The 27,995-nt window shown below is 43.9% G+C and overlaps 1 protein-coding gene across 4 annotated transcripts in view; it reads left to right on the top strand.

Annotated features, from left to right (window-relative positions):
- Positions 1-27,995, top strand: part of LOC138755087 (ephrin type-A receptor 5-like) — a 306,363-nt gene that overhangs the window by 168,486 nt on the left and 109,882 nt on the right. The gene's annotated exons all lie outside the window — the stretch shown is intronic.

Below are 27,995 nucleotides of genomic sequence, written 5' to 3'. Positions count from 1 at the left end.
TGCAAGATATCTGGTAACACTGGACAACAATTTTTTTTCAAAAGGTTTGCACTGAATACAAAGATAATTTCATGATTTGCTGAATCACATAGGAAGTTGGAGAAACATTAACTTTTATTGAATTTAGCATGTTTACTCACGTAATGATTCTGACACGTTGCATTAGTTTAACCTACCTAAAAAATTTTACCGCTGATTTTTGTTCGTACTCAGCATCTGATGCCTCTTGTGTCATTGTCAGGCAGCATTGATGGATTCCAGTTGCCCTGATACTTCTTTTCCACGGTCATAATGTCCTGGTGAAACATTTCACTATATTCAACACTGACTGCACCAAGATAAGCAGGGAAGAAATCCAAGTGCGAATGCAGAAAATACGTTTTCAGTGACATGTTGAACTTCATGGCTTGCTTGAAGTAGACATAAAATATGACAAGAAATTACAAAAATAGGTTATATGATAGGAAATTTTTAAGGTGATTTTTATGATCCATAGCCCAAAGTCCATAAAATACACCCAAAAGTGTTCAGGAACCAAAATCTTAATTGTCCAGTTCAATTATAACCAGTTTCGACTGAAATGTAGTCATTATATTAATAGGGTATTTCCCAGCATCAAACTGCTAATATTTTGGCAAGGATTACTCTAACGCTGATTTAACAAATGGTGAAGGTGTGCCGTGTCGTTGGAAGGATGAGGATGAGATATTGAGCTCTTTCCTTTTACAATGCCTGAAATGTCCAAAGTGTATTTGCTTCACCAGAGCTACATGTGATTGTCTGATTCCTAACTATTCAAATGTGAAAATCTGTGCACACTTGTGAAATGTTACAATCTAACTGCTGCCATGTGAAGTGGGATCAAAACAATCTGTTGCCTTTTAATAGGACTACATTGCACACTTTCTTCAGTATTGTCCAAAGTCATATTAACCACAGTAAACGGGTAAAACTATGTCATGTGTGAAATTAATCTGAATTGAATTGAGTTGTCTATTGTTACATGTACTGAGGAACAGTAAAAGTATCGTCTTGCATGCTATCCATAGAAGTCACTTCATCTAAATGCATATCAGCACACTTGATGTGTTCCCAGTATCAGGAACTCCTTACCCAATAAAGTTGAGGTAGGATTACAGTTTTACAAGAAAATATAGTCATACATCCCAAAAAACTGTATAAATTCTTCAATCAAAAACAGTAAATGCACAATGAATTCAGCAGGGCAGATGAGAACTATGTGGAGAGTAAGTAAGTCAATGTTTCATGATGAAAGCTTTTCACTTGAAATGTTATACAGGACAGAAACAGTCCCTTTATTCAGGCATCTCCCCTCTTTCTTCTCAGCCCTGACGATCATTCACCCTCCACAGATGCTGCCTGCCCCCAGGGTTCCTTCAGCACTTTGTATGTTGTTCCAGTTTTCCAGCCTCTGCATTCTCTCTTGTTTGCCCCCATTCAGTCCACCCTGCCTGTTCCAACCATCTGTATCTACTGGCACTTGGTCTGTAGTCTAATATTTTTATTTCATACATGCACACATGCAATTTTCTTTTGGATTATTGTATCCATTTCCATTTGCTCTCTTTTCTTCATCCCCTTAGAGAAAAGAAATTGAAGCAGTGATTTATTTTGTTATGTATTCTCCTGGCATTCCAGTAACTGCATGAAGTTGCCCCTTTCACCAAAAGGAACCCACAAATTTTAAGAATCAGTCCTTTCCAATAAATCAAATGTGTGATTGTGTATCTATGTGCTACCCTGCACTCGACTAGTAAAGACTAAATTGTGTTCTGTTGAAATAATTACAAGGACTAATAGGCCAAGAGATACAAACAGACCCAGCCAAAAGTAATACCAAATAAGACAGGAATATTTCCAAAATTTTTAATGTTTGTTTTTAAATGGTAACACAAATTAGTTTTGCTTCTCATAATATTCAGTTTTTCAAATATCAATTTCCTCAGAACATGGATATCCAGTATATTAATGCAAACTGAATAAAACCCTTTAGATTAATTTTAAACATGCAATCATTGAAACTGAAAACAAATTCTCTATTACTAAAACCGTAAAGACTGCTGAGAAGATGTGGTGATGCATTCTCAAAGAAAATTCAAGGATAGATCCTGCAAGGTAAAGAATATCCCCAGGGCTACGATCTCCAAGTGGGCTTTAATCCATGGGCAACAATATTATGAAATTTCTTGCTGGCACATGCCAAATAAGAATGAAACCAAAAATTAGATGCAGATTCTACTTTGCAATGGGGGCTAGATTGATGTATGCTTTGCAGATGGTTTTGATGGTGTGATTTTTTTTAAAGCCTGCCATCTGTTCTCAGTTCTGTCATCATTCACATGAAATGAGAAGGAAAACAATGTGGTATAAAATGCAGTTCTCACTACATGAGCCTGCAGGGAGATAACCAACTTGTCTAATGTTGATTGCTAATTGGCACCGGCAGAGTGTTTTCATCCTAAATTGAGACTCATTTGGCAATCTGGATAGGAGCAAAAGTTTGTGTGTGGAGCACAGAAACAGTGCTTCTAATCCTGTGCTGCTTTACTTCAGTTCCCCAGAGTCTGCTACCTGGAAGTGCGATACCTGGCCACTTCATCCAGTCAAGCAGTTCCCAAATTCACCCTAACCCTAAGGCTAAGCCTAACTTGAACAACCCTGCCCTAATAGGAAAGCAACCTATCGGTCAGCCACACTCTAACATCCCCTCCTAATTTTCTGGACAAATTTCTGGGTAATTGGGATCTTTGGGATATAATTCCAAGGTTGTAAACATGAAAGTGCACTGCTGTATCTTACCATTGGATCCTCTAGATCACACATGTCAAACTCTGGCCCGCGGGCCAAATTTGGCCCATGATATAATTATATTTGGCCCGCAAGATCATATCAAAAATGTATTAGAGGTGGCCCGCTGGCCACCGCGTCAGTATAGCGCATGCACAGTAACTGCTGTGTCCCAGGGTGAGAGAGAGAGAGAAAAATCCTGGTCCTTGAAAAGTAGTGGTGGGTGGTTTTATAATCACGCTGTGGTGTCCCCCCGCCCACCCCCCCACCGCAGCATGGCCTGGCCGGTGTCAAGGAAAGCCAAGGCCGCTTCCCAGCGCCCGGAACCCCAGTGGCACAGCGTTTCTTGGAGCTGCAGATGGAGTCGGGACGCTGGAGGGAAGATTGGGGCTCCCCACCGGGCGATGGGGGCGCCGGCCGCCTGCTGCTCTGCGCCTTCCCACCGGACCAGCGGTGGGTGCCCGGAGTACACGTGGAGAGCGAGGCTGGTCGGGCAGGTAGGGTGGAACCCCCCGCCAATCTCGGGAGTGGCGTGGGCTGGATTGGGATTAGCCGTGCTCACCTGCTCCTCCACCGCTGACCGGGATCCCAGCGCGGTCCTGAGCGCGGAGACTGCCCTGGAAAGGTCCTGGGACACCGGCACGGAAAGAAGAGCAGGGTCCGTAGAACATTACAGATCAGAAACAGGCCCTTCGGCCCTTTGACTCTACCTCGTGAAAACCCAACACTGGAGAAACTCAGCGGGTTAAACCGTATCCTTTATCCAGCAGAGAGGTACCTGACAATATTTGGCCCTTGATCCCCCTCATCAATGTATGAGTGAAAGTCTGTGGTTCTCGTAAAAACACCAGAAGGGAGAAACTCAGCAGGTCAAAGGGGGTCCGGGAGAAACTCAGCAGGTCAAAGGGGGTCCGGGAGAAACTCAGCAGGTCAAGGGAAGTCCGGGAGAAACTCAGCAGGTCAAGGGAGGTCCGGGAGAAACTCAGCAGGTCAAAGGGGGTCTGGGAGAAACTCAGCAGGTCAAGGGGGGTCCGGGAGAAACTCAGTAGGTCAAGGGAGGTCCGGGAGAAACTCAGCAGGTCAAGGGGGGTCCGGGAGAAACTCAGGGGGGGGCCTGACCTCGCCAGGACCATTGCCCACTCACCCTCCCTGCCGCAGGCCGACCTGCGACTCACGGTGACGGGGCCGCTGATCCGCCGAGATGCCGCCCTGCAGCGAGAGCCGATGCCCCCGCACTGTCGTTTTCCAACCCGATTGCCCGCAAACCCCGCCCTCCCGCACACAGGCCTGAGTAAGTATTATGAACTTTAATCTCAGGATAAAACGATCTTCCAATAGTTTCATGTCACAGTGATAAATATATTCCTGGTTAAAAATGGTCCTGCACCTGGATGCAAGCTCATTAGGCATAAAACTTGAAAAGTGTGTAAATCAAAGGATATCTGTACCACTGGAAAAAGGGCATGGCAAATAACCCTGCTAGAGTTCATACCCACAATCAGTCACCCATTTGATTGTTTCAGGAATCATGTTATTCTCCCACATTCTCAATAGCCCTCAGATTTTACTATTCGGCAGCACACTAGCAACATTTGACAAATCCTCTATAGAGAAATATTATTTATTGAATATTTTATTTCTCATTTGTTAATGCTTCTGGAAAGAGTTTATCCAAAACTATTATTAAACATTTATTTTAATAAGAAATGTTTAACATTACATATGTTGAAAGAAGAGAAAACATGCAGAAGTTGTTGAAAATTTTCAATAAATATTTAGTTCGGCCCTCGACTTAGTCCAAGTTTTTAATTTTGGCCCTCCGTGAATTTGAGTTTGACACCCCTGCTCTAGATGAACAACTTAACATTGTGGAAGAACAGAGGGGAACATGGGGTCGAAATCCATGGATGTCTCAAGATTGCCACGCAGGTTGATAGGTTAGTTAAGGATGTCTATGGTACACTGGACTTCATTAGTCAGGAGTTGTGAGGTAATGTTGCAGCTCCTTAAATCTCTGGTGAGACGGCAGCAGTTGAAGGGTCTTGACCCAAAACATCGACTGCTCATTTCCTTCCAGGAATGCTACCTGACCCGCTGAGTTTCTCCAGAGGTTTATTTATTTAATTAAAGTTACAGATTGCTTTGTCGATCTATTGGTGCAACTTTGATAACTTCTTATAATCTTATCAGATAAAAAAATCAGCAGATGCTGGGGTCTAGTATATATATATATATTTTTAATTCCTGGTCAAACATATTCAGTTACTGTATAATCTTATGAATTGGTCTACAGAACATCAAGCAGAAACCCCACTTACTTTATTTATTCAAAACCATGATTAGGCCATGTGTCGAAGTTTGTATAAAATGCATCCTTGACTGGCACAGTAGAACAGTCTATTTAAATAAATCATACGTGCTGCACATCTGGTGAATGAAGGCCCTTCTGATGACATTCTTTGTGTAACATTCAGTTCTTGGACAGTCAGCAAGGGGAAAGGAAGTTATTCCAAAGGTGGATAATGATCTACGATATATATCGTCAGCTTGACACATCTTAACACAGTTATCAATAAAATGTTGTAAAATACTGAATAAACATAATTGTTGTTTTGAAAAATCAAATTAATAAATGGGCTAGAACCATAGAACATTGAAACAGGCCCTTCAGTCCATCTAGCATATGATAAGCTGTTTATTCCTCCTACCTCCATTGGCCTGCACCCAATCCATAGCCCTCCATACCCCTCCCATCCATACATCTATCCAAGCTTCCTGTTAAGTGTTGAAATTGAACCTGCATCCACCACCTCAGCTGGCAGCTTGTTCCACACTCTCACCATCATCTGTGTGAAGGTCCCCCCAATGTTCACCTTAAACATTTAATCTTCATCCCTTGTCCGCTCATAAATAAAAAAAATTACAAAAATAACCCACTCCAATCCAAGAAGCTGGTGTAGAACCCATCACCTTGTGGCTCACACTTGCAGCAGTCTGATTTCATCGCCTGGAGATCATTTGTCAAGCAAAAGGATTTGCAAAAACAGCTCAATAGATTAAATGGTAAAGATTCCTAAAATAAAACCCTTGTCCTCTCTGCCTCATTGTCAAACCCAAGCTCAGTGGAAAAAGTCTACTTGCATTTAAATGTTCCACTTATCCTGTAAATACATCACTCAAATTGATCAATGTCCACAAGAAATTTCATGCAGAATGTTATGTTTTCAAAGATAATTTTTCCAGTTCTGATAATCATGAAAGAAAACTCTTTTAAAAGCAATTGAGAAAATCTTAGAGACTGGAACACTTGTTGGGTTGACTTGTGTGAAGCTGACTTGCAGACATTCTGATCCATGTCATTTTTCTGGTTAGAAGAGTGAGTCAAATTGGGCACTGTTCTCCCATTCCAGGCTTTTTACTCTCAGCAAAACATTGCAATATGTGGTTCCAGGAAAGCACAAACTTTGATGATGTGCTGTATGCACTTAGTCATATGCTATACATTAAGGCTTTAAGTGGACTGAGGTGCAATGGAGTGTACATGCCTTTTGGACATCACCCTGGCTTAGCTGTTGCCTCACTGCCATAGTAAAATATGTCCGATCCTCATCTCTGGTATTGTTGGTCTCGAGTTTGCTTATTCTCTGTCACCCAGTGGGTCTCTCCAGGCCCTGCAGTCTCTTCTTGTACCAGAAAGATATGCAGTTTAATTATAAATTGCACCCCCCCCCCCCCACCCCACCCATTGGTAGATGTATGATAGAACCTGGGGTAAATGGGTTGCTGAGAAGTTGGGAGAATAAAATTGGATTTATTTTGAATTTGAAGGCATCCCCAAGCAGATTGATGAGAGCAGTTAAATAGAGGTTGTCCACACGGACTTTAGCAAGGTCATTGACAAGGTCCCACATGGTAGACTGACCTCGAAAGTCAGATCACATGGGATCTAGGATGAGCTGGCAAATTACAATCAGAAGAGGCTTAGTTGTAGGACCCAGAGGTTGTTTTCCAAATTGGAGGGTTGTGACCAGTGGAGTGCCACAGCAATTGGTTCTGGGACCACTGTTGTTTGAACTTATTAATGAACAGGATGAGAAGGTAAGTGATGTTGTTAGTAAGTATCATCTGATTGTACCAGTAGAACCCAATGAATCAGCATTCTGCAGTCCACAGTGCAAAACTGGGCACACAGACATGTACAGTACATATATACTTATTAATATCTATTTCAAATAAATACTATTATTAAATAGTGGAGTCTCAGTTGTTTTAGCAGTTCTGCAGTAAATCTCACTGCCCATGGGAAGATGTTCCTTAGCCTGATGGTTCTTGCTCTAATACTTCTGTATCTCTTTCCTGATGAGAGTAGCTGGAAGGTGCCACATATGGAGTGGTTGGGGTCCTCACTGACTTTATGAGCCCTCTTTAACCAACAATCCTAGTAAATCATATTGATTGGTGGAGGGTGGGGAGGGAGACCTCAGTATTTTCTCTCTGATGCTTTGACCTCCGATCCAATGCTCCACAGCCACCGTACCACATTGTGATGCAGCCGGCCTGGACGCGTTCAGTAGAGCTCCTGTAGAAAGTTGATAGAATGGAGGCCAGTAGCCTTGCCCGACTCAGATTTCCAAGTCACTGTTAGGCCTTCCTGATGAGCAAGTTGCTGTGTGAAACTGGTGATACAGTGGACAGTGAAGAAGATTATCTAAGTTTACAACAGGATTCAGATCAATTTGAGAGGTTGGCCAAGGAATGGTGGACAAATGGGAAGTTTTTGGATGGACATACAGTGAATGGCAGAGCCTTGGAGAATATTGTTGAATAGCGAGACCTCAGGTACATGGGAACACAAATAGAGACAGGTGGTAAGATAGATAGCATGCTGCCTTCCTCGTACAAGGCATCAAGCACAAAAGTGGGAGATCCTGTTACAGTTAGAGAAAATGCTTTTTTGAATGCACCAGAAATAATGAGTGCAGTTTTGGGTGCCACATGATAGAAGGATGGGATTAAGTTAGTGAAGATTTTTTAAAAAACCTGAAACCTCACTAATTCATTCCTTTCCTCACTAATGCTTCTGGACTCTGAGTTCCACTAGATCATTGTCTTTTGCTCGAGATTTCAGTATCTGCATGCATTTATGTCTTCATCTGGATGTTACTTGAATTAAAGGACTTAAATATCAAGAGGGATTGGTGGGCTGGGTCTGTTTTCCATGGAATGAAGGAGCTTGAGAGGTGACATGAAATTGGTATATCCAATGATGAGAGGCATAGATAGGGAAGAAAGCCACAGTTTGTTTTGCACAGAGCAGTTAAATCTACAAGGCATCAGTTTGAGGTGAGATGCAGGAGGATTTAAAGGAATCAAAGGGCTGATGTTTTCATTGAAAGAGTAGGTGATATCTGAAGTGAACTGCCAGGGGTGATGCTGGAGGCAGGAACAGGTACAAGAACAATACTTAAGGGGCAGCTGGACAAGTACTTGAATGGACAAGCAATAGAGGAATATGAAATCAATCCTGTTGAGGCGGTAAATGAAAGGTTCGCCAAACTGAATCCTGCAGTGGCAGGACTGACAGATGAAGAAAGACTGGATAGACCAGGGTTATACTCATTGGAGTTCAGAAGAATGAGAGAAGATCTCATTGAGACATACTGACAGGACTAGATAGGCTAGATGCACGAAGAATGTTTCTGACGTTGGGGAAGTCCAGAATAAGGGGGTATAAGCATCAGAGTTAAGCAATTTTGGACTGAAATGATGGAAAACTTCTTCACTCAGAGCATAGTGAACTTGTGGAATATCTTCTCACAGAAAGTTGAAGCCAATTCATTAGATAGACTGAAAAGGCAGTTGGATGAGGCCTTTTGTGGATAAAGGGATTAAAGATCATGGAGAGAAAGCAGGAATTGGGTACTGACACCATATGATCAGACTTGATTGTAATGAGTGGTGAACCAGACTTACCTTAACCTGTGAAATATGACTTCCTCTTTCAACCAAGACTCCCAGTGCAATGTCAGAGATTCCTGGTGCTCATTCTTTCAGATCAGTAGCCACTCCTCAGTGTTCCAACCCAGATTCTATTTTTCAAAATGTTCCCCCATTTTCACATCCCTTTCATATAACACAAGTCACTTACGTCTAGTCTGAGCCAATGCATTGCCATTAAAGGACCAGGATACTATACTAGCTGCAGGGGAAACTATGAAAAGGAAAGGTTCCATGTACCCAACATATTGCTGCAATGCAATATCTGAGTCTGGGTTCAGTGCTCATTGTGATCCATATCTGTATGCAGGAGTTGCCATTAAGGACAAAGGACTTCCATTTCTTTGACACTTTTTAATCAATGCTTGGGCTGTGTTGTCCAATTTGCAGATGAAACCTCTGCTCCAGACACACAAGGGTCAGTGGAAAATTTTTGAATTTTTTCCTTAGAGCTATTTCCAAATGAGCTGACATTTCAGGGGAAATGCAATTGGATTTTTTTTCCCTTCTGGAATTAAAGAATTTTGTTTTGAATTTGAAAAATGTTCATTTGGTTGTGTTGTTTCAGAATGAAAGTTGCTTTTGACAGTCCTTTACTAACATCTTTCAAGAGGAAAAAAATTTTGCTTCTGCAAGCCTCCCCAATATCAAAAGGCATGATGAAGAAGCTGAACCCAAGACATTGTGCTGGGAAATGCATGGGGAGAGAAACTAGGAAGAGATGAAAAACTTGATCATTAATGTGATACATAGACAGGTTTGGTGGATGGAGGGGTTAGGGCAAAGGTCTGGAGAGTGCCAATGGTGATGTTCAACTGCTGAGGATCAGGCTGTGTCTGAAGTTTGATGTCTGAGAAGGGAAATTAGTGGTTGCTGGGTGGGTTCAATCAGAGATCAGGAATGCAATTCAAGCAAAGGCCTTGAGCAGGTTGTGGGTTGGAGATGGTTGTTGGGGGATGAGGGCCAAGGTGAGAGGCAGGTATCTGCCTCACCTGTGAGACCAACTTGGCATTTCTCACAACTTTGCTTTGCTGGACTCCCCCATGTTGTGCTTAAATAGGTGTCGGAATCAAGGAAGTCCCATTAGATGCAAGTCATATACAGATGGTGAGTTACCAAACAAGTACCTGTGGGACAATTTCAATTTTTACTGTAGCTTATATTAGTGAGATAAAAAAATCATTTAAAAAATGAAAATACAGGACTCTTGAGAATTAAGACAAAATCTTCTCATAATTTGGATTGGAACACCACAATCACAATCTTTTTTTCATGCTCTGTTCAAAGTTCTGAGTTTAATTTTACATCTGAATTGAATTGAACCAACAGAATTGCATACTTGAGGTCTTAACCTGAAGCTCAGATTAACGGTCCAAGATTTGGTTTTGTAGTGGGGGGGGGGGGGGGGGGCGGGTGGGAAAGAGAGACAGACAGTTTTAAAATGGTGTGGTCATTTGCATCAACACAATTTGGAGGCATAATGCACTTGCACTCTCTGTTTCTCAGTCAGATATATAATTGACCTGTTACCCAGTTATCCAACATTTCATGGACATAGTCTATGTAATGAATGAAAACATTTGGTTGGTCCACATTTCTTCATTTGACAAACGAATAGAATTAGGCCATTCAGCCTATGGAGTCTGTTCTGTCATTCAAATCATGGCTAATGTAGGTCTCCTCTCAACCCTATTCTCCTGCCTTCTCCCCATAACTTTTGACACCCTTACTCATCAAGAACCTCTCAACCTCCTCAAAGTATACCCAATGACTTCAATAATATTTAGATGACTTCAACAGTGGGCATTGAACTGTTGTAAAAACCACAAGACATAGGAGCAGAGCTGGGCCATTCAGCCCATTGAGTGGATTTCAATTTCTCGTTTTTTTTTCTCCTAGCTTTCAAGGACAAAGTTAATGGTTCCCAAGAAGTATATTGTTCAATTACCTCAAAGTGAAAGGCTCAATCAATAGAAGCTAATGATATAATGTTAAAACTCAATTGATCATTTCTACAAATAATTCCAAAGTATAAATGATGGTTTAATTTCTAATGGGGCTTCTGAATGTAGCTGTGACCTGTGTGGCATTTCATTCTTTCTTCATCCAGGTCATTTGATGTTCCTCAGGTTTTTACTCTCATTTGCACCGAGCTCAAGGCAAACAGTTGAACATTCCTGTTAATAAACTGTTATCACTTAACAGAGGTGAAACAGTAAACAGTTCAATTTGCCCACATTTGAAGTTCTGGTCTGACTGACCAGCAGTAAGCATGTTACATGCAAAATACCCCAGTAATTCTGTTCTTTAATTCCTGGATGAATCATTAGTCATTGTTTTTGACCTACCCTGAACCTTTAACAACATGCAGTAACAAACAATTCATCAACAATTTTGGTTTTCAACACCAATCATTGGATGGTATGGCTAGTGTAACCACTACCCGGGTGAGCAACCTGGGTATGAATCTAGTGCTGTAAGGAATTTGTACAACCTCCCTATGATCATGTGAGTTTTCCCTGGGTGCTCCAATTTTCTCCCTCCCTCCAAAAATCAAGGGGGCTGATAGGTTAATTGAATGTAACTGGGTGGCACAGTTTTGTACTGTATCAGTGAGATTTTTTTTTTTAAATATTATGAATTACAATTTTCTCTCTATTTACCATTAATTTACCAAGGCTCTGAACTATTTTCAGCCAAATCCTGCATTGAAACATTGCTCATTTTTCAAAACTATTAATGTAGAACCATAGAATAATCTTTTATTCTTCTTTGGCTTGGCTTCGCGGATGAAGATTTATGGAGGAGTAAATGTCCACGTCAGCTGCAGGCTCGTTTGTGGCTGACAAGTCCGATGCGGGACAGGCAGACAAGGTTGCAGGGAAAAATTTGTTGGTTGGGGTTGGGTGTTGGGTTTTTCCTCCTTTGTCTTTTGTCAGTGAGTTGGGCTCTGCGGTCTTCTTCAAAGGAGGTTGCTGCCCGCCGAACTGTGAGGCGCCAAGATGCACGGTTTGAGGCGATATCAGCCCACTGGCGGTGGTCAATGTGGCAGGCACCAAGAGATTTCTTTAGGCAGTCCTTGTACCTCTTCTTTGGTGCACCTCTGACATGATGGCCAGTGGAGAGCTCGCCATATAACACGATCTTGGGAAGGCGATGGTCCTCCATTCTGGAGACGTGACCTACCCAGCGCAGTTGGATATTCAACAACGTGGATTTAATGCTGTCGGCCTCTGCCATCTCGAGTACCTCGATGTTAGGGATGAAGTCGCTCCAATGAATGTTGAGGATGGAGCGGAGACAACGCTGGTGGAAGCGTTCTAGGAGCCGTAGGTGATGCCGGTAGAGGACCCATGATTCGGAGCCGAACAGGAGTGTGGGTATGACAACGGCTCTGTATACGCTTATCTTTGTGAGGTTTTTCAGTTGGTTGTTTTTCCAGACTCTTTTGTGTAGTCTTCCAAAGGCGCTATTTGCCTTGGCGAGTCTGTTGTCTAACTCATTGTCGATCCTTGCATCTGATGAAATGGTGCAGCCGAGATAGGTAAACTGGTTGACCGTTTTGAGTTTTGTGTGCCCGATGGAGATGTTGGGGGGCTGGTAGTCATGGTGGGGAGCTGGCTGATGGAGGACCTCAGTCTTCTTCAGGCTGACTTCCAGGCCAAACATTTTGGCAGTTTCCGCAAAACAGGACGTCAAGCGCTGAAGAGCTGGCTCTGAATGGGCAACTAAAGCGGCATCGTCTGCAAAGAGTAGTTCACGGACAAGTTTCTCTTGTGTCTTGGTGTGAGCTTGCAGACGCCTCAGATTGAAGAGACTGCCATCCGTACGGTACCGGATGTAACAGCATCTTCATTGTTGAGGTCTTTCATGGCTTGGTTCAGCATCATGCTGAAGAAGATTGTAAAGAGGGTTGGTGCGAGAACGCAGCCTTGCTTCACGCCATTGTTAATGGAGAAGGGTTCAGAGAGCCATAGAACCAAAGAATAATACAGAACAGAAAACAAGCCAATCTGGTCCATGCCAAAAGCATCATACCATTCGTCCCACTGACCTGCACCAATTCCATAACCCTCCAGACCTCTCCCATCCATATATCTATCCTATTTTTAGAACTTAAGAGTGAGCCCACATTTACCATGCAAGTGACAGCTGGTTCCACACTCCCACCGCTCTGAGTGAAGAAGTTCCCCTAAACCTTTCTCCTTTCCCCCTAAAGCCATGTCCTCTCATATTTATCTCTCCCAATCCAAGTGGAAAGAGACTACTTGTATTTATTCTGTTTATACTTCATGATTTTGTAAACCTCTATCAAATCTTCCAAGCTGCAAGGAATAAAGTTTTAACCTGTTTAGGCTTTCACTATAACTCAATTCCTGAAGACCCAGCAGCATCCTTGTAAATCTTCTCTGCACTCTTTCAATCTTATTGATATCCTTGTAATTTGGCAACCAGAACTGCAAGCAATAATCCAAATTTAGCCTTACTAATGCATTCTGCAACCTGGCCATAATATTCAAATTCCTGTACTCAATACTTTGATTTATGAAGGCCCAGATGACAAAAGCTTTCTTTCCAACCCTTTCTTCCTGTGATGCCACTTTCAGGGAATTATCTATCTGTATTCCTAGATCCCTTTGTTCCTCTGCACTCCTCAGTGTCTTACCATTTACTGTGCATGTCCAACTTTGGTTTATACTTCCAAAATGCAACACCTCACATTTTTCTGCATTAAATTCAATTTTCTACTTTCTAACTCATTTTTACAGTTGGTTCAGATCCTTCTTGCTAATCCCATTTACTACATTATCATCCAGATCATTGATATAGACCACAAATAACAATGGTCCCAGCACCAATCCCTGAGTCAGAGGCCTCCAATCTAAAAAGGAATCATCCATTACCACTTCTGTCTTCTCCCATTCAGCCAATTTCAAATCCAGTTTACAACCTATCCTGTCTGGGACCTTGTCCAAGGCTTTACTAAAGTCAATGAAGACAACATCCACGGCCTTTCCTTCATCTACTTTCTTGATAACTTCCTCAAAAAACTATAATTAATTAAACATGACTTACCACGCACAAAACCATGGTGACTATCCTTAATCAGCCTTTGGCTGTCCAAATACTTGCAAACCTGATCGTTGAACACCCTCCAATAATTTACCTACTACTGATGTCAGGCTCACTGGCCTGTAATTTCCTGCTTTACTTTTGGAGCCTATTTTAAGCAACATGAGTTTCCTTCCAATCCTCCAGTACCTCGCCCATGGATAAGGATATTTTAAATATTTCTGCCAGAGCCCCTGCAATTTTCTACACTAGTCTCTCTCACTCACTCAAGGTCTGGGGAATATCATGTCCAGCCTGGGGGATTTATCTACCTTTATTCGCTGTAGTGCAGCAAGCACCTTCTTTTCTTTAATCTCTATATGTTCCATGCTACTGCTGCTTGTTTCCCTTCCTTATACATTATGCCAGTTTCCTGAATAAATACTGATGCAAAAATACTGTTTAATATCTACCCCCATCTCATGAGGCTTCACACAGATAACCACTCGGATCTTCTTAGGGACCAATTTTGTCCCTTACTATCTTTTACTCTTAACGTACTTGAAATTCTGAGTTGACCTTCACATTATCTGTCAAAGCAACCTTATCTATTTTCCTTCCAGATTTCCTTTAAGTATTTTCTTAAATTTTTATACACTTTTAGTACCTCATTTTCTCCTTGTTACCTATACACTCTCCCCCTCTTCCCCCCGCCCCTTAACCAGATCACCAGTATCCCTTGAAAGCCAAGGTTCTATATGGCTGTTAACTTTGCCTTTAATCCTGATAGAAACGTGCAAACTCTGCACTCTCAAAATATCACATTTGAAGGCCATCCACTTACTGAACACATCCTTGCCAGAAAACAACTTAACCCAATCCACTCTTCCTAGATCCTTTCTCATTTCCACAAAATTGGCCTTTCTCCAATTTAGAATCTCAAATTGAGGTCCAGACCTATCCTTATCCATAATTAACTTTAAACTAATGACATTCTGGTCTTTGGACCCAAAATGTTCACCTACACACACTTCTGTCACCTGACCTGTCTGGTTCACTAATAGGAGATCGAGTATTGCATCATCCCTCATTGGTACCTCTATTTATTGATTTAGAAATCCTTCCTGAACACATTTTACAAATTCCAATCCATCCAGACCTTTTACAGTATGGGAGTCCCAGTCAATATATGGAAAGTTATAATCTCCTACTATCACAACTTTGTTTCTTATATCAATCTGCAATCTCTCTACAGATTTATTCCTCCAATTCCCTCTGACTATTGGGCGGTCTGTAATACAACTGTATTAGTCTGATCACACCTTTCCTGTTCCTGAGCTCCATCCATATGGCCTCTAGCCAAGCCTTCTGGGCTGTCCCATCTAAGTGCAATTGTGATATTTTCCCGCCCCCTCCCTTCCCGCCCCCTCCCTTCCCGCCCCCTCCCTTCCCGCCCCCTCCCTTCCCGCCCCCTCCCTTCCCGCCCCCTCCCTTCCCGCCCCCTCCCTTCCCGCCCCCTCCCTTCCCGCCCCCTCCCTTCCCGCCCCCTCCCTTCCCGCCCCCTCCCTTCCCGCCCCCTCCCTTCCCGCCCCCTCCCTTCCCGCCCCCTCCCTTCCCGCCCCCTCCCTTCCCGCCCCCTCCCTTCCCGCCCCCTCCCTTCCCGCCCCCTCCCTTCCCGCCCCCTCCCTTCCCGCCCCCTCCCTTCCCGCCCCCTCCCTTCCCGCCCCCTCCCTTCCCGCCCCCTCCCTTCCCGCCCCCTCCCTTCCCGCCCCCTCCCTTCCCGCCCCCTCCCTTCCCGCCCCCTCCCTTCCCGCCCCCTCCCTTCCCGCCCCCTCCCTTCCCGCCCCCTCCCTTCCCGCCCCCTCCCTTCCCGCCCCCTCCCTTCCCGCCCCCTCCCTTCCCGCCCCCTCCCTTCCCGCCCCCTCCCTTCCCGCCCCCTCCCTTCCCGCCCCCTCCCTTCCCGCCCCCTCCCTTCCCGCCCCCTCCCTTCCCGCCCCCTCCCTTCCCGCCCCCTCCCTTCCCGCCCCCTCCCTTCCCGCCCCCTCCCTTCCCGCCCCCTCCCTTCCCGCCCCCTCCCTTCCCGCCCCCTCCCTTCCCGCCCCCTCCCTTCCCGCCCCCTCCCTTCCCGCCCCCTCCCTTCCCGCCCCCTCCCTTCCCGCCCCCTCCCTTCCCGCCCCCTCCCTTCCCGCCCCCTCCCTTCCCGCCCCCTCCCTTCCCGCCCCCTCCCTTCCCGCCCCCTCCCTTCCCGCCCCCTCCCTTCCCGCCCCCTCCCTTCCCGCCCCCTCCCTTCCCGCCCCCTCCCTTCCCGCCCCCTCCCTTCCCGCCCCCTCCCTTCCCGCCCCCTCCCTTCCCGCCCCCTCCCTTCCCGCCCCCTCCCTTCCCGCCCCCTCCCTTCCCGCCCCCTCCCTTCCCGCCCCCTCCCTTCCCGCCCCCTCCCTTCCCGCCCCCTCCCTTCCCGCCCCCTCCCTTCCCGCCCCCTCCCTTCCCGCCCCCTCCCTTCCCGCCCCCTCCCTTCCCGCCCCCTCCCTTCCCGCCCCCTCCCTTCCCGCCCCCTCCCTTCCCGCCCCCTCCCTTCCCGCCCCCTCCCTTCCCGCCCCCTCCCTTCCCGCCCCCTCCCTTCCCGCCCCCTCCCTTCCCGCCCCCTCCCTTCCCGCCCCCTCCCTTCCCGCCCCCTCCCTTCCCGCCCCCTCCCTTCCCGCCCCCTGTATCACATATGAAGCAACAGAACTGAGAAAACGAAGATGCCAATCATGACCCTCCTGCAAACAAGTCTCACTAATAGCAATAATGCCGTAATCCCACATGCCAATCCATACCCTGAGCTTATCTGCTTTCCTGACAATACTCCTTGCATTGAAATAAATACACTCAAGAACATTTCTATCACTCACAAACCTTTGGTTTTGTCTAAACATGCAGTCATTGGTTGACGTTTATTCTCCTCCATCTCTCTATCTGGTCTAACACTCTAGTTTTCTTCCCCCTATAACCCACCAGAACAGCACTAGCAAACCTGCCTGCAAGGATATTTGTCCCCCTCCAGTTCAGATGCAAACCTTCCTGTCAGAATAGGTCCCATATTCCCTGGAAGAGAGCCCAAAGATCCAGAAAACTGAATCCCTCTTTCCTACACCATGTCTTTAGTCACATGTTAACTGCATTATCCTCCTATTTCTAGACTCATTAGCACGTGACATGGGTAGCATTCCTTAGATCACTACCTTGGAAGTCCTGACCTTCAACCTTGTCCCTAACTCCCTGACCTCTCCTTTCAAGACCTCCTCACCCTCCCGAGAACACCGTGAACTCTATCTGAGCCATCTTGGATGCTGGCATTAGGGAAGCAACATTCCTTTTGGGATACTTTATCCCATCCACAGAACCTCTCATCCGTCCCCCAAACTATGGAATTCCCCTTTCACTGCAGCTCACCTCTTCTCATGTCTTCTGTTCTTAGCCACAGAACCAGTCTCCATGCAAAAGACTTGACTGCTCGTGGCTTGTGCCTGGTAGGTCTTCCCCCTTAACAGTATCCAAAATGGTATTCTTGTTTTCAGGGGAATGCCCACAGGGGTGCCCTGTATTGCCTGCCTGTTCCCATTCCCTCTCCTGACCGTTACCCATCTACCCTCCTCTTGCCTCCCAGATGTAGTAATGTCCCTATAACTCCAATCAGTCATCCCCTCTGCCTCCCGAATGTTCCGGAGTATAACTAACTCCAACTCCAATTCATATGCACTTTTCACAGATGAAGTTGTAAGGGATATTGCTGGCTTCCCTGACAACCCACATCCTGCAAGAGGAGCAATTCCCCTGCCTTGGCTGCCATATCCAATTATCTAATTATCTTCATATCATTGTTCCTTATGAATTTACTACAATTCTCTGCCCTAGTATGCTGGTAATATAGATCAGGGGGAGGGGGGGAAAGGTGGGGGGGAAACAAGAAAAAAAAACCTGTTTTGGCCAATTGCAGAAAAAAACTACAAAATTCCTCCTCGACTCCCTAATTGCAGTCAAGCAGAGCTCCAGGAGATCTCTAAAATTTGTGATACACTACCAGCAAACCTTATTCTAATTTTATTACTTATTCCAATACTTAATCTCTTCTTGGATGAACTCTTGCTCCTCTTGGTTGAGCTCTCGCTCCCTTCTTCCATGGGCAATCTCCCCATGGCTTCCTGAATTATCCACTGTCAGTCTGAAGTAGCAGAAAGGCTTCCAAGGACCCTCCCCTGAAGTGCAGTACACAGAACTGGAGGAACTCAATAGGCCATATGGCATCTACAATTGAGGAACACAAAAATCAGCAAATGCTGGAATCTTGAGCAGACAAAGATACTGCTGGAGGGATTCAGATCAGACAGCATCCGTGAATAGAAAGGGTTAGTCAATATTTGGGTTTTTAACTCTCATCAGAACCAAGATGCAATGGGTAAAATTACATATGTAAAAGGAAGAAAGAAAGAAGCTGGGGGAAGGACCCAAAGGTGATAGGACAGAAAGTGTGAGAGGTGAAGAGACATACAAGTGGTGGGGGATGGGGAAGAAAAGTTGAGAATGAGTGAAAAAATGACTCCTGGTAGGTGAAGTTGAGGTGGAAACTGGAATAGATTGGGAATTGAGGTTATTTAAGATACCTGAAGATATGCAAGGTGATTCATATAAATGCAGGCTTTATTTATAATCTCTGACACATTGTTCAATTTCATCTGTTTCCTTGGTTTGTAAAGATCAAATTCCTTTGCATCATACGTCTGTTCATGCAGCCTCCTGTTCTCCTGAAGGGTAATAATAGAATCAGTATTTCTGATTTCCTCTGGGCATTACAGCAAGAAAGAAATGCCCAGAGGGGATCTTGTTTGGTTGCGTACAACAATGAGAGAGGCCACAACTCCAAAATGGAACAAAGAAATTTCACAAAAAAGGTATAATGAAATCATTATAATGGCAATCACGTGCACTTGTCAAATCTTGAAAAGAAAATCATTTCTGGTTTTTGAAACATAACGATATGAACAATGTTTTGCTTTGCTCCAATAAACAGTGGGAAATGGCTTGAGAGGCTTACCATACCACCAGGACAAAGGTTAACCTGTGGTCAAAGTTTCTGTGTCACCGTTGAGAGGGCTGGTGCTCACCAAAAAACTGAACACCTTGGACTCCTAGGAAACTCTCTTTCCACCTGTTGTCGGAAAGACACTTTGGTCTGCTTGAAACCTATTGGTCTTTCAGCATATGGAGATGTCATTGTGGGAATGCTGCCGTCTGGCACTTTCCAGGTTGCAGGAATACATGCTGAGGAATGCACTGAAGCTTGGCACAGCCAACGTGATGGCTCTGTGGAGCAAGACCACAGTGTAGAGTCCTTCCATTACTGGGCATTGAGGGGCTGAGACTGAGGGAATGCCCCTTAACAACAGAGGCAGGGGGTGTAGTAACAAGATGCCATAGTGCTGGGAATGGTGTAAATAGAAATGAATGTAACAATGTACAGAGATGGAACCATTTAAATGCACAGTTCAGAATGCTATAAATTTTGCATTGCTGACCTTGGTCCCTTGCAATCTCTGCAGGAAAGGCAGCCAACATACTGAAGGACGCATCATATCCTGGACACACTCTCTTGTCCCTCCTCCAGTCAGGGAGAAGGCTTAGAGAGTGAAAGTAAACACCAACAGGCTTAAAGACAGTTTCTTCCCCACAGCCATCAGGCTCCTGAATGATCCCCATAACAGTGCTATCATGCTGCCCTTGTTTGGTAGGAACCGATTTTTATTTTCATTCTGATCCTACACTCTTTAAATTGTGCTCTTTACATAGCTGTATGAATGTTAGAGATGATCTTTTAGTCTGCTTGCAGAACCCCCCTTCTCAACTTGCTAGGTACGTAAACCTCTGCAATGAATGGGAACAGTTCCTGTGGAATGCAGTTCATGCTTGTTGCCTGGTAATGAGAGGCAAGAAATGCCTGCAACCTCTATTTCCACACTGGGAATGTGAACTCACACATCAGGTGGGAATCCCCTTGATGGGCAAAGCTTTGGCAGTATCTCACATGTTCTTCCCTGAAAAATCTAATTGATTACCTTTTTCTGACCTTGGTGTTGGACACACTTTGGGCTATGAACTCAGACCATCGCTGTTAAGCTTAATAACCTAGCATCCACACTTCTATTGTCAGTGCACTAGGAAGTAGCCCCAGTGCTTTCTGCCCTTGTTCACCTCCTCTGTCAGGGATTTGTGAGTTGCAGTTCACCACTTTGTTAGGTTAATCACTATTTATCACACTATCACCAGAATAGGTTTGACACTGTACAGGCAAAAGCATCACTAGTTGTGAAGCAGGGAATAGTTACACTGGATTATCCTCTCCCTCCAATATTGTCCTTGCCTGTTAAAATGATGATACACATGCCATTACATGGTTAAAAAGCCAGTGCTATGGATGATAATACAAGGATCGAAACATCACTTGAAAATCTGGGGTGATTGTTTAAGATAATGGTTCTCATTGTATGACCTAAAGAAAATTGTATACTTTTATAACTAAGGTTATTAAGAGCAAATGTGCATTATCATGTAAATCTTTCAAATTTAGACATATAGCACAGTACAGGCCAATTCAGCACACAATTCCAGGTTGCCCAATTAACCTACAAATGGTGGGAGGAAACCGGAGCCTCCGGGGAAAACCCGTGGAGCCGTGGGATTAGAATCCCATTCCTGATTGCTGGCACTGTAAAGGTGCTGTGCTAACTGCTTCACCACCATATATATATATTTTGATATTAAAAATGCACACAAATAATCTTATCTTCCTTTCTTCATTATTTAGTTTTGTACAGTTGTAGAGTGCCTAGTCATGATAACGTACAATGCAATGATTTTGTTATATGGAACATCATTCAGAAGGATTAAAGGAAATAACTGGATTTTATTTCCTTTCCATATCAACCATCCCTCCATCTACAAATAAAATCCTATGGTTTCAGTGCCTGTGGATCTGAGCTGAAGGACAGTTAAATCCAGAGACGTTGGTATCATTTAGATTTGCTGTATAAGATACAAGAGCTGGTGAGCACAAGTCAACAAGACCAATGGCCCAGCAGCTCTGAGACATTGGTCGACTGTGCAAAATTGGATGAGAACCATTGGGGGTTAATTGGTACTATGGATGACCTCTCCCAGGTTTGCCATTGACAAGAAGGAGCTAACCATCAGTCAGGCATTTCAAATGTCTTGGAGAAAGATCAATGATGCAGGCTCATTCAGCTCATGTGGTTTTGTGTGGCAAGCTTTTAACTAATATCAATTGGAACAACCATAAATCCTTCACATTAACAGAGGGGATGGTTATCACCATTGCACAAGGAGTCATTTACATTTTGAACAGATAGATGCAAAATACAAACCATTGTCTGTGAATGTGGGCAGAGTGTGAGAGATATTTTGTTCTCTGTCCTTGGAATAATTGTATGAGAGAGATTTGTTTTCCATCGAAGTTAATTCAATTTTTAATTTTTTTTTTTAAAAACAAAGTTTAAAATGTAGACACACAACACAGTAAAAGTCCCTTCCAGTCCTTGAGCCAGTGCCACACAATTAACCAAGAACCCAGTTAGTTTTGAAAGTTGGGAGGAAATTGGAGCACCCAGAGAACACCTATGTAGACATGGGGAGAACGAACATACCCCTTGCAGAGAGTACTGGGTGCAAACCTGGGACACTGTCGCTGTAATAACTGCGGCTCAGCAGAATGGCAGGGGATGACGTCCTCTCCCTGCCAAGTGGGATGGGGTCAAGGGCAAGAGGAGGAGAGGCAATCTTTGTTGGGAAGATGAAGAGGCATCTTTTATCAGGAAAGTGACCAAACCTTGGAATTTGTGGCATTGCAGTGCCTACCAGTAAAGGGAAGCATCAAAGCAGGAGTGTTATCAAGGTGCAACAGTTAGTTTGGAGCAAACGTCAACTTTCTCTCCCTCCTCTCCCCTTTATCCTTCTCTTCACAGGAGCTTTTGGGCATTTCCAGCACTTTGTTTAATTCAACATTTGTGCACAATGTTGAGAGGTCCATGTGAGGTGGGAGGGACAGAGTCGGTTACAATGGTGGGGCATAATCTTGCAGTCACAGAGAGAACAGAGATTACTTTTCCATTCTTCGAGGGCACTGTGATGGGACTGGAATAAACCCTAAACTTTCTGTAGTTATAGGCCAAGACCTGGGAAATAACAATGAACTGCGATAACTATTTACTACATTCTTTATAGAAAATTCTTATCGCCAGTGAAATGACCGCTCGTTAAATTACAGCTTGTAACCCCTTATTATCTCTCCATTCTTGCCAAGGCCAGTCTGTTTCAACACCATGACAAAAGGTGGAGCCCATGAGGTTGGGGGCCCTTTCTAAAGATCAGCCTAGGGCCTGGGTGGTAGTTAATCTTCCAATGAGTATCACCTCATCTAAGAGCCCAATTGATATATCCACCACCCTCTATATAAAAAAATTACCTCAAGTTGTTGTTAAATCTCTCCCCCTCACCCTCTGCTGGGGAAAAAGATTCACCTTATCTATTCCTCTCATGATTTTGAATGCACTAGTTATCTTCTCTCCATCTTTTAGAAATTCCATCACATATTACTCAACAGAAATTTTGGGCCTCAACATTTTGAAATAATCAGATTGCAAGAAAAAAATCAAAAATATATTTGCAAAATTAACTTTACTGAACAAAATGTGAAATACCACTATCTACAACTTGGGGGGTGGGTGGGGGGCTGTTCGCATACATCATCATTTTCAGATGAAGGACAGCACATTTTACATTGCATTACAATCACATTCTAGATCTTCATGTTATCATTTTAACTTTCATGCTCTCTCTAGAGAGAGGCACAAATGCTTTATCAGAACAGTTGTGTCCTCATGTCATCGTGGTGCATTGAATTAATTCCACAACCCAATTGCCACACTCTTAAGTTTGACCATGGCCTCATGTACTGAGGTCATCCACAAATTGGAGGAACAGTACCTTACATCCTCTTTCTCAGCAGTTTCCAACTTAAAGTTAATATCGACCTCTCCATTTCTGTTGAGCCCCTTTTCTGGTCTCCTTTTCTCTAGCTCCCCACCTGTAGAACTGCAGGTCACAGCACAGAAGCAGGCTCTTCTAGTCTGTACTGAACTATTTTTCTGCATAGTCCAATTGACCTACACCAGGACCATTTCCCCTTTTCCCTTTATTCTCCTACCAGAGAATTTCCCTTCTTTGTCTTCTGCCTTCTCCTATCTCTTCTCAACTTTTCTCTTCAGCTTTCCATCCTGCATCCACCTCTGACCTGTTAGCCTCTGCTCCTCCCCCTACCTCTTCTTCCCATCTTTCCTCCCCTTACCCCACATTTTTATTCAGGCATCTACCTAAACCTCAGGCCCAAAACATGACCTCCTTTTACTTCCTATGGATACAGCAGGACCTGCTGGAGTATTTCCAGCACTTTTGCATCTTGCATTATACACCACTGTCTGCAGATTTCCTTTATCATGTTTTTCAAGTCGGCAGTTCCTTCGAGTTTGCCAGGAGAACTCCCCTGGGAACTCCCCTTGGAATGATGAGGTGAGCAGGGTTGGGGGCTGGGGCATGCTGGCTAATGTGGTTGCTGGTAGATTTGTTCAGCTTCTGGTCAGGCAGCAGGAATTGAAGGCGAGAATGCTCGTGGGACCTTTTGAGCTGACAGATTAGCTGATAGATCGTCCGCTGTAGTCCAATCTCAAACTGTTGACAGAAGCATACTGAAGAAGATGGGTGAGGAAAAAATTGCCGATAGCTTGACAGAGAGATTCACTGCCTCATTTGTTTTAAGGTCACGACAAACCATTCAACATAGCTCAGAGTCTGACTGATTGGTAACTTTCTGGGTTTATTCAGCAAGCCAGAATTTTCAGAATCCCAACAATAATGAGCTGGTTATCATTTAAAAAATTATCGCAGGAGACATAGATGGTTGGGTTCTTCACAAGCAATGAGGAGGTAGTGTGATTTGATCACCAGCAGTGAAAGCTGGAGATGTGCTGTCAATCAGTGGCCGGTCTTGATGGGTTCCAATCACCACTTCACATCTGGCTTTATGGCCAGGTCAGATAGTGTATCCAACAAGGTTCCAGTTATTTGAAGGTGGCGGGGGGCGGGGGGGGGAAGTCTCCAGAATTAATGCTATTGGTGCATTTATTTTTAAATGTCCAGTCATTATCAGAAACATTTAGAATGAGATCCAAAGTTATTTTGAGCAATGGAAAGTGGTGGTTGGTTGTCAGGAACTGGTTGCTGAGGGCTTGCCTCCATTCAGGGCCCCCTCAACACACTGGATATCCAGATGTTACCTGGATTAGAGGGTATGAACTACGGGGAGAGGTTAGACTAACTTGGGTAGTTTTCTCTGGAGCGTCAGAGGCTGAGGGGAGACCTGATAAAAGTTTATGAAACTGAGAGGCACTGACTAAGTGGAGAATCAGCATCTGTATCCCAGGATAAAAATGACAATTTATTTTTAATTAATTTAGAAAAAAACAAGTCCTTCCAGCCCATGATCCTGCGCCATCCATGTGACAAATTAACCTACAAATTTATGTAATTGTAATTTATAACAATTTTGCATCTGTAAATGCACAATTCAGCTACCACAAAACAAATTTCATGGTACAATAAACTGGATTCTGAAACTCCATGTGATTTTGAAGGGTGGGAGAAAACTGGAGGTCACAGGGAGAACATCCAAACTCCCTACAGTCAGCGGAGGATTTGAACCCAGGTCCTGTAATAGCATTGTGCTAACTGGTACAGTAGCCAGGCAGTGTTCAAGGTGCGGGGGAGGGGAGTTTAAGGGAGATGTGTGGGGTCTGGAACATGCTGCTGGGGTAGTGTGGAAGCAGATACATTAGTAGCATTTAAAAGGTCTCCAGATAGACATGTGGATGTGCAGGGGATGGAGGGATATGGATATTTGCAGGCAGCAGAATTTTAGATTAATCGAGGCATCCTGTTCAGTACAGACAGATGTGTGCTCTCTTATGTTCCACAACTGGAGAGCTTGAATTATAAGGCATGATAAGATGGGACTTTTCTCACATAAGTACTGGAAACCTGGGGGGTGGGGGGGAGGGGAGGCTTGTTAAGGTTTATAAAATCATGAGGGAAATAGACAAGTACAATAGAACACTACAGCACAGAAACAAGCCCTTTTGGCCCTTCTAGTCTATGCCAAACCATTTTTTGTCTAATACCACTGACCTACATCCAGTCCATAGCCCTCAATACCTCACCCATTCATGAACCTGTCCAAATTCTTCTTAAATGTTAAAATGGAGTCTGCATCCACCAGCTCAGATGGCAGCTTATACAACACTCTGTGTGAAGTTCCCATAAACATTTTCCCTTTCACTCATAACCCATGCTTTCTGGTTTCTCAGTTGAAAAAACCTATCTACATCCACTCTGTCTATCCCCCTTAATTTTAATTATCTTATCAAATCTCCCCTCATTCTTCAATGCTCCAGGGAATAAAATCCTAACCTATGTAATCTTTCACTCTAAGTCCAGTCAACAACCTAGTAAATCTTTTCTGCACTCTTTCTATCCTATTGATATCTTTACGGTGTCCAAAACTGCATATAATACTCCAAGTTTGGCCTCACCAATGTCTAATTCAACTTTACCATTACATCCCAACAACCCCTCTACTCAATACTTAGATTTATGAAGGCTGATATGCAAAAGCTCCCTTTACAACCCTATATACCCGTGACACAACTTTCGGGCAATTATGTATATGCATTCCCAGATACCTCTGTTCTACCATACTCCCCAGAGTCCCTTCTTGGTTTATCCTTTCAAAATGCCACATCTCACTCTTGCCTACATTAAAATCCATCTGCCATTTTTCTACTTCATTTTTCCAGCTGATCCAGATCTCTCTGCAAGCTTTGAAAGCATTCTTTGCTGTCCACAACACCTCCAATCTTAGTTGCATCTGCAAACTTGCTGGTCCAATTTACCATATTATCATCCAGATCATTGATGTAGATGACAAACAACAATGATCTCAGCACCAATCCTTGAGGCACCGCCATTAGTCACAGTCCTCCAGTCTGAGAAGCAATCATCCACCACTACTCTGGCTTCTCCTGTCCAGCCCTTGTCCAGTCCAGTTCAGTACTTCACCATGGATACCCAGCATTTGAACTTTCATGACTAACCTCCCATGTTAGTCCTTGTCAGAAGCTTTACTAAGTTCCATGTAGACAACATCCATAGTCTATTTTTCTTCATCAACTTTCCTGGTAATCTCCTCAAAAAACTTGGTTAAACATGACCTACCTTGCACAAAGCCATGTTGACTATCCCTAATCAGTTTCTGGCTATCCAAATAATTGTATTTCTGATCTCGTAGAACACTTCCCAATAATTTACCCATGACTGATGTCAGGCTCACCAGCCTATAAATTGCAGGGTTACTTCTGGATTTTTTTATTTTTTATTTTTTAAAAAAGGGACAACAAGAGTTACCCTTCAATCCTCTGCCACCACACCCACGGCTAAGGACATTTTAAACATTTCTGTGAGAACCCCTGCAATTTCTACACTAGCCTTTCTCAAGGTCCATCGGAAAATCTTGTCAGGCCTTTGGGATTTATCCACCGTTATTTGCTTTAAGACAGCAAGCACCTCCTCCTCTTTAAACTGTATTGGTTCCATGACCTCACTGCTTGTTTTCCTTGCATCCCATGACTGTGCCAGTTTCCTGAGTAAATACTGATGAAACATACCATTTAAGATCTCCCCCATCTCCTTCAGCTCCATACAAAGCCAACCACTCATCTTCAATGGGACTAATTTTGTCCCTTGCTCTCCCTTTGCTCTTAATATATCTGTAGAAACCCTTAGGATTTTCCTTCACATTGTCTACCAAAGCAACCTCATGTCTTCTTTTGGCCTTCATGATTTCTTTGAGTTTTTTCTTGCATTTTTTATACTCCTCAAGAACCTCATTTGCTCCATGTTCCCTATACCAGTTATACACTTCTCTCTTCTTCTGAACCAGATCCCCAATTTCCTTTGAAAACCAATATTCCCTATTCCTGCTAACCTTGCCTTTAATCCTGACAGGAACATACAAACATACAAGATTTTACCTTTAAATGTCCTCCACATACCTCACACGTCTTTGCTGAAAACAACTTATCCCAATCCATGCATTCAAGATTCTAATTTCCTCAAAATTAGCCTCTCTCTAATTTAGAATTTCAACCCAAGGCCCAAATCTATCCTTCTCCATAATTAACTTGAAACTAATGGCATCGTGATCATTGGACCCAAAATATTTCTCTACACACACTTCTGTCACCTGTCTTGTCTTGTTCCCTAATAGGAAATCCAGTATTGCACTCTCTAATTTTAAACTCTATATATTGATTTAGAAAGTTTTCCTGAACACATTTGATAAACTCCAATCCATCCAGCCCTTTTGCATTATGAGAGTCCCAGTCAATATGTGGAAAGTTAAAATCTCCTATCACAACCTTATGTTTCCTAGAGCTGTTTGCTGTCTCTCTACAGATTTGCTCCTCCAATTCTCATTGACCTATTTGGCACACCTTTCCTGTTCCCAGCTCCTCCCATATAGCCTCAGTAGACAAGATCTATCCTACCTTAGCACAGCTTTGCCATTTTCCTTGATGAGTAATGCTACTCCTCCCCTTTTACTCCCCCGCCCTCTTTCTATCGCATCTGAAGCAAAAGAAGCCTGGAACATTGAGCTGCCAGCCCTGCCCCTCCTGTGTCCAAGTTTCACTAATGGCCACATCATAATTCCATGTGCCAATCCACCCTCTAAATTAGTCTTTTTTCCCACAATACTCCTTGCATTGAAATAGATGCATCTTATAAAATTTCCACCATGTATAATCCATAGACTTCTGATGGTGCATGCAATTATCACATCATTCTTTCCCTCCTCCACTCCTCTATCTGCTCAGGCACTCTGATTCCTATGTCTTGCAAATCTAGTTTAAACCTACTGGAGCAGCTCTAGCAAATCTACCTGCAAGGATATTTCTGAATATCCTGTTCCTTCTGAACAGATC

The sequence above is a fragment of the Narcine bancroftii genome, chromosome 1 (genome assembly GCF_036971445.1).
Source record: "Narcine bancroftii isolate sNarBan1 chromosome 1, sNarBan1.hap1, whole genome shotgun sequence".
In the NCBI taxonomy this organism is placed as follows: domain Eukaryota; kingdom Metazoa; phylum Chordata; class Chondrichthyes; order Torpediniformes; family Narcinidae; genus Narcine; species Narcine bancroftii.
The sequence above is the reverse complement of the archived record's forward strand: the minus strand, read 5'-3'. Positions and strand labels throughout refer to the sequence as shown.